Below are 7,495 nucleotides of genomic sequence, written 5' to 3'. Positions count from 1 at the left end.
GCCCTGGTTCTCCTGCCTGTGGTTGTGCTGCCAGCTCACTCCCCTACCCAGCTTGCAATGTGGAGACCTGGTGGTGAGGCCAGCACCCTTGCGCCCACCCACATGGTGCAAGGCTTTTTCTGTGCCCTGAGAAGCCCTACTCATCCTGGGCAATGCCTTCCTCAGCCAGAGCCGCCTACAAGATTTTAAGTTGAGGGAGGACAAAAATGCCTTCAAAAAGGCTGGCTAATGTGTCAGGTGGGAAAGAGGACCATTTCACTTGGCTGATAGCCCTGATCTTTCCAAACAGCATTGGGAAGAAAGAGCAGCACAACCTATCCTGCAAGGGTGGCACCTGAAGGTCTCCTCCATCTCAGACACACTTCCACATCTGTTCAGCACTCATTGCTACACTGGAGTGGGCTTACGCGGGCAGTGAGGAAAAAGGTGTGTTTTGATACCTTTGTTCCCTTTTCTTGGGCTGTGCAACATGTAGTAAAGATAAGGGCTGGCGACCGGAAGATCACGCGCTGTACTGAAAGAGTTAAGGGTCGACCCTCCCTTGTCTCCGCCCCTTATAACATGACACACCTACTGCTGGGAGTATAAAGGTAAACTACTGCGCAATAAACATTGAAGCTGAACACCCACACTGTGTGTGCTGACTGTTCCTTCCCCAGCCCGGGTCAGCTGGAGATCCGCCGGTATAACCTTGATATGTAACGAACGCTACATAGTGGTGACCCCGACGTGATCGGCTGCAGGTAGCAGCGATGGAGCTCGCAGAACTCGTAAAGGTACTAAAGTCGGTAGCGACGGAGGTGGGCGAGGATGGGGCGATAAGGAAAAGGCCCACGGGCGACTGCATCCAATGGATGCTACGCCGGGGAGTGCTCGGCACTCCCACAGAAGTTTTTGGACACCCCAAATTGGGGGAAAATACGCAATGAGCTGACAGAAGCGATCATAAGCAATGTTGGAGGAGCCAGTGACCGGCTTCGCGCCTCGGGAACAGTAGAAAGGGTGCTCAAGAAGGGGTTTGCGGCAAAGCGGTGCTGGCTTGCCGCACATAGCGCGCTGATGGGGCATGAAGTTCCTGGGAACGAAAAGCAAACGGGTTTAGTCTCGGAGGGGACACAGGCTGGCTGGGAGGGAGCACAGCCGGGGGGGCTGACCCAGACTGGCCAAAGGGCTATGCCATACCATATGACATCATGCTCAGCATATAAAGCTGGAGGAAGAAGAAGGAAGGGGGGGGACGTTTGGAGTGATGGCGTTTGTCTTCCCCAGTAACCGTTACACATGATGGAGCCCTGCTTTCCTGGGGATGGCTGAACACCTGCTTGCCTATGGGAAGTAGTGAATGAATTCCTTGCTTTGCTTTGCTTGCGCGCGTGGCTTTTGCTTTACCCATTAAACTGTCTTTATCTCAACCCATGAGTTTTCTCACTTTTACTCTTCCGATTCTCTCCCCCATCCCACCGGGGGGGAGTGAGCAAGCGGCTGTGTGGTGCTTAGTTGCTGGCTGGGGTTAAACCACGACAGCCCTTTTTGGCGCCCAACGTGGGGCTCGAAGGGTTCACGATAATGACCGATTTAATTGGAATGTGCTAGATCAAATTTATAGCTGTTAGTGCTGTTTAGCTATTAATCGGCAGGCTTCTGTACTTGCCACGGGGCTTGCTTGCCTTACTGTATATTAGAGTCTAGTGCTCGTTAGTGGCTGCTTTTTGCTTTTGCTGCTTGCTGAACTGCTTATCATCATCTTACTCTGCTGTGCCTGGGAACATTTTGATAACAGCAATGGCTATGTGCCTGGGCTGGCAGATGGCCAGGGCATCTCTGCTGTTTTTCTGTACTGCTGTACTGGACAGGCTGGAACTCCAGTGTGAACTCGAGTTGAAGGGGTGGCCTGTGGGGCACAGATGGGGCCGTCGTTACTGGGGACTGAGCCAACGGAGGAAGGGGAGGCGCAGGGAGGCCATGGCGCAGCGGGAACAAAGGAGTTGGGAAAGGTGTTCCCATTACGAGTGGGGAGTCTAGAGCAGCCACCCACGGAACCTTCAGCACCTTCTGCACCAGCGGATCCGCCACCTACTCAATTCCCCGTGGGGCGAGTTGCAACAATGTGTGGAAAGGGAGCTGACTGATAGGTTGCTGGATTGGGTCCCGGGGGCCAATGTGGGATCCCAGCGGTACTGCAAACTACGTGAAGGAAGACGGCGGGAAGGAGAAAAGGAGGGCAAGACACCATCACCTTCTGAGGACGCCCCGTTGCATCCCAGTGATCGACGGGTGCTGGACACACAGAGAGCAGAGTGCAGGAAAAGATCTGAGGAACAAGGAGAACCAGCGTCACGGCTGACGACATCTAGGGGGGGGTGGTAGGGCTCCCCCGGCACTGCCAGTGATACCTGAGGTACCAGAGGGACCCCTTACCCCTGGGGCAGTGGGAAAGCGAACTGGTATTACTTTGCAAGGTGCTCGCTCTGTGATTGTTGCTTATCCTGTGTGTTCCAAAGGTCCCCTCTGGGAGGCAGGGGTAAACCCTCGAGGGTTGCAGCCCAACCAAATATGGCAGCCTGATGTTACAATTTATGAACCCTTTAATCCACGTAAGTATCTGCATGTCACAGTTGATACCTGCAGTGGAGTTATTTTAGCCACTATGCATGCTAAACAAAATGCTCTCGTAGTTATTTTACATTGGCAGGACTGTATGGCGCAACTTGGCATCCCACAAAAAATTAAAACAGATAATGGAGCGGCATATGTCAGCAAGAAGACAAAGGACTTTTGCGCGCGCTGGGATATTCAGTTGAGTCATGGCATTCCCTACAACAGTACGGGCCAAAGCATTGTAGAACGCGCGTACCGCACATTAAAAGGGTTACTCGACCGACTTAGGGAGGGGGAAAAGATAAGCCCAGGAACAGGGGTTCCCCCTCCCCTTGACCCTCCCTTATTTCGGGCACAGCGTCTGTTGGCAATGGCACTAATTACCTTAAATCATACCATTTGAGGGAACACCTATAAAACCCAGACTGCAACCCAGGCACATTTCCGGCTCGATGAGAACGAAGGGCCTTACCCTTTGGTTCAAGTACGGGACCTGCAAACCCGTGAATGGAGGGGCCCTTATTCCCTCCGTTGCCTGGGACGTGGGTATGCGTGTGTGCAAACCGAGAAAGGGATGCTAGAATGGGTACCCAGTCTAAATATTCGACCGTATAAACATTAATCAATTTATTGAGTCTTATCTTGACAGGTTACCATTTCCCTATGCATCCTGATGGTGTGGGGGAGCAATGAGGGAGCCGCGATGAACTACTGGCTGGATTGGGCAAAATCCATGAATGTAATGGATGCGTGTCTGTATATGCCGGCTATTGGACAAGCCTCTACCTGTCTATTGTTCACCCCCCTACTTCACTAGAGATAAGGAGGACAGTTGCTGCCACAAGTCAAACCAGAGCTCCACTATCCCAGGCTTACAAAACTGGAATGTTAATAACGCCCAAACTTTTAATAACCGGGCTCATAGTCTTGTTACTTGTTCTTGACCTTGTTGTGCTATTACCCTGTCTGTTACGCTTAATTATGCGTTCTATGAGTCGTATATTAAGAAGTCTTACCACATATCGATTATTTTATGCGCAGCTTCCCCAGCGAGATCCAGAGCTACTGGAGCTAAGGGAGGGGGAAATGTAGTAAAGATAAGGGCTGGCGACCGGAAGATCATGCGCTGTACGGAAAGAGTTAAGGGTCGACCCTCCCTTGTCTCCGCCCCTTATAACATGACACACCTACTGCTGGGAGTATAAAGGTAAACTACTGCGCAATAAACATTGAAGCTGAACACCCACACTGTGTGTGCTGACTGTTCCTTCCCCAGCCCGGGTCGGCTGGAGATCCGCCGGTATAACCTTGATATGTAACGAACGCTACAGCAACATGGCAGTGACATTTCCCTTCCCTGCTTGTGATAATGAGCACATTTCCACCAATGCTGGCCCCAAATCCCCACCATGTGCTTCTTGTGACAAGCATGAATTAACCAGTGTGGAAGGAATGCTAAATATCAGGAGGGCTTCTAGGCTAACAGCTCATGCACAAAGTGAAATAAAAACATGAAAAACTGAAAAAAAGAGATTCCCTGCCTTCAGTAGAGCATTACTCAGTCATAAGCTATGTACTTCTGAGCTTCTTTCTGCACCCCTGCCAAGATTGTGACAGAGGGAAAATCAGAACAGATGCATGAAAAGAAGAATAAAGAATAATATTAAGAAAAGGAAAAAACCCAGCATGTCTTAGATCAACCTTAACTCTCCCCACTGGTGTTTACCCAGCTGATGTTTTGCTAGTAACTGCAATAGAAACTATGTGCTTAAACTGTATTTCAAAAAACTGACAGCTCCAGAGCATCTCCATTTTCTCCCCTTGTTTTGTCCTGTTGTGTAACTGTGTATCAGGCCAGGAGCCAGAGCTGACATCATGTTGCAGAGGACTGCCCTGGGTCTTGCATAATCTTAATAGGACAGCCACTTGGAAAATGTTTATGTGCCATTAGAGAGGTTGCTCTTCTAGCCACTCTACTGCATTAGGGGAGCAGAGTCATTATAGACCAGGCAGAAGTATTAATTGCATTTGCATCATTGACGTCCGCCATGATACTTCAGGTCCTGTTCCCATTCCTCTAGGAGCAAAGCTCTAGCCATGGTAAGCGATTGCAACTGATAGCAGCTCTGTTGTATTTTCCCCCAGGAAGGTTTCATTACCTCAAAATGGTTTGTGATTACTCAGTGTGAGTAATGTCAAAAAGATGCCCAGTGGCTGCAGGTAGGTTCAGGGTCCATGCCCAACATCATATGGTTTAGGTCTCTCAATAACAGCCTCCCTGTTTGTCAGTAGTATGCTTACTGGGTCCAAAACCTCTAACATGCTTGTTCTTGCTGGCTGTTATCTATGTTGCAATAGGTGGTAGCAGCCTGAAGAAATGCAAGCGTGAGGGAACTAGGGAGGGAGTAAAATATATGCAGCTCTGCTTGAAAAATGTGACCTTCTTCTACCCATTCCCACTGTGACACTCGGATCCATTTTCCTGCCCTGTAATAGGCAGAGCCAGGTAAGCACTGGCTCTAGCACATGCTGCTTTCCCTACCTCACTGCTGGGATGAGTCCTGAAGCCAAATTAAGAGCCACCAGCCTGTATCTGCCTGTAGCACTGCCTTTCCCCTTGAAAGGAAGGATTTGCGATGTGGTCATGGAAATGAAATACAGCAGATGGCTATGCTACTTTTGCAATGCAGATGGTGACATGCAGCTTCATCTAGCTCTGCTTTCAGGCTGACTCTTACCTTCCTGGCCTCTGCATGTTTCACGGTGATCTGACCCATGTACCTACTCGTGTGCACAAGCAAGGTAGGATGCTATTCAGGGAAAAAAAAAAAGAGGGAAAAAAAAGGTAAGAGAGAGAATCCCCCACCAGCTGAAATGAGACTCAAGCCTCTACATCCTGTACTACAATTTAATCTCCTTGTACAGGTACAGATGAACTCACTCTAAACAGTATAGAGAAAAATGACTACCTGCTTTTCTTCCAAGTGTTGCATTATGTCCCTTCTTATTTAGCAGGGTGATGGTGTGTCCTGGTTTCAGCTGGGATAGAGTAAATTTAGTGCTGTGTTTTGGATTCAGGATGAGAATAATGTTGACAACACACTGATGTTTTAGTTGTTGCTACCTGACGATGGGAAGTAGTGAATGAATACCTTGCTTTGCTTTGCTTGCGCGTGCACCTTTTGCTTTACCTATTAAACTGTCTTTATCTCAACCCAGGAGTTTTCTCACTTTTCCAATTCTCTCCTCCATCCCACCGGGGGGGAGTGAGCGGCTGTGTGGTGCTTAGTTGCTGACTGGGGTTAAACCACAACATGGTGTTATTTTTAGGATATTAAACAAGATGTAACAGTTCTCTGTCTCGTTCTCTTCCTATATTGTATCTAAAGAATTTTAAAGATGACAGCTACCGACATTCATTAAGTAAAGATTTGTTTTGGTAAATTTTTTCCTGCCATAATTATGCTGACAAGCCCTCTGTTGTGGTTTAACCCCAGCCCCAGATGCTTTGATTGTACTTTTAAGCTGAATGAGAGGAATTCTGCTTTGTTGCAGAAACTTCATATACTGTAGGCTGTTGCTATTCTGCTTCCATATGGTCCCAGCAATTCTCTCTTTCTTAACAGAGCAAGTTGAGGCAAAGAAAAATAATGGGCAATGTATTCTCCAGCATGTCCCCACATTTTTTGGCTACAACATTTCTTCTTTGGCAGGAGCAATGAGGATGTTTTTAAAACGGATGAATTACCACACCACAAGAAATCAATTCACAGAGGAACGAAGAATTTGCCCCATGGATCCTGATGATTTTATAACCATCTGGGTCACTATAAAAGGTCATACTACTGAAAAAGCCAAACGAACCTGGAATAGCTTTGGCTTAAAGAGCTCCACCTTTAGCTGGTTGCTCACAATGGTGTAAAGGATTTATGAGGGCATTAAGTATCTAAACAAAGTATTCCAGGCTCAGTAATTTTCAAATAATAGCTGATTTTATTTTTTCTTTGGCATTTATACATACATCCTATTGCAAGCTTGATTCATTTCTTTTTGCACTGGAAAAAATGTTAAAGCTGGAATGGGAAGTCAGGAATGTGGGAATTCATACATTGCATGCACATGTGGTTTAGTGGTGTGTGCCATTTGTACACATCACTTACTGAGGAAGTTAAATCACTTTTGGATACAAAATTTCAGCAACTGCTTCCAAAACTCCATCGACTCCAAAACTTTGAAGTAACATTCTCCACAGCCTGTTATTGAAATAGTTCTTGCCAGCTCAAAGCAAGCACCATTTTCTGAAGCAGAGATTTTTCTTCTTTTTCTCTGCTGTTTGCAAAATGACGCTCTTTACTTGCACTTACAGTCCAGCTCCCCCAAACTGGAACTGACTGTCTTCTCTCTGTTAGGAACAGAGTGGCTCTTGTATATCAAAGGGTTTTTTTTTTTTTTTTTAACTTCTCAGACTTCCTTCATCATCACTGATGAAAATGAATGCAGTGCTCTTCCATGTGCAAACAGGTCTTCATTCATTTATGCAGTTATTAAGGAAACCTCGGAGTTGTGGACATGCACACAAGGCTCTGATGGTCTCAGCAAACTGCTGTTCCTTTGTTGCGGGTGCCTAATGCAGTAGTGACACGGAATTTAAATGATGAAGGAATTAAAAAATATTTTTACTGCTGGCTTCCAGATGACTGAACAGCAGATTTCAATAAAAGGAGTTATGACTCATGCACCTGTTTGCGAAATTGCCTCCCGTCGCTGGGAGGAATGGCTTTCTGTTTGCTCCTTTCAGGCAGTTTCCTACACTGGAGGACAGAATGGGCACTGTAGGAGCCAGTGGCTTCTCTGTTTTGGGGAGCTGTGGCTCCCCACTGAATCTGCCGTTTCAGGC

The 7,495-nt window shown here is 47.4% G+C and overlaps 1 long non-coding RNA gene across 4 annotated transcripts; it reads left to right on the top strand.

Moving 5' to 3' along the window:
* Window positions 1-613: 613 nt before the first annotated feature.
* LOC148055165 (uncharacterized) lies at window positions 614-3,844 on the top strand. Of its 4 annotated transcripts, XR_015705868.1 has the most exons (4): window positions 614-2,398; window positions 2,502-2,594; window positions 2,676-2,796; window positions 3,248-3,844. It is a non-coding gene; the product is annotated as an uncharacterized LOC148055165 (long non-coding RNA). The 4 variants fall into 4 exon arrangements; XR_015705866.1 differs by having other exon boundaries at window positions 614-776; window positions 1,270-2,796; XR_015705867.1 differs by having other exon boundaries at window positions 614-2,594.
* Window positions 3,845-7,495: the final 3,651 nt, after the last annotated feature.

The sequence above is a fragment of the Nipponia nippon genome, unplaced genomic scaffold (genome assembly GCF_047370975.1).
Source record: "Nipponia nippon isolate SJK-2023a ecotype South Korea unplaced genomic scaffold, ASM4737097v1 scaffold_26, whole genome shotgun sequence".
NCBI classification, from domain to species: Eukaryota; Metazoa; Chordata; class Aves; order Pelecaniformes; family Threskiornithidae; genus Nipponia; species Nipponia nippon.
Note: the sequence above shows the minus strand (reverse complement) of the source record. Positions and strands in the feature narration are given on the sequence as shown.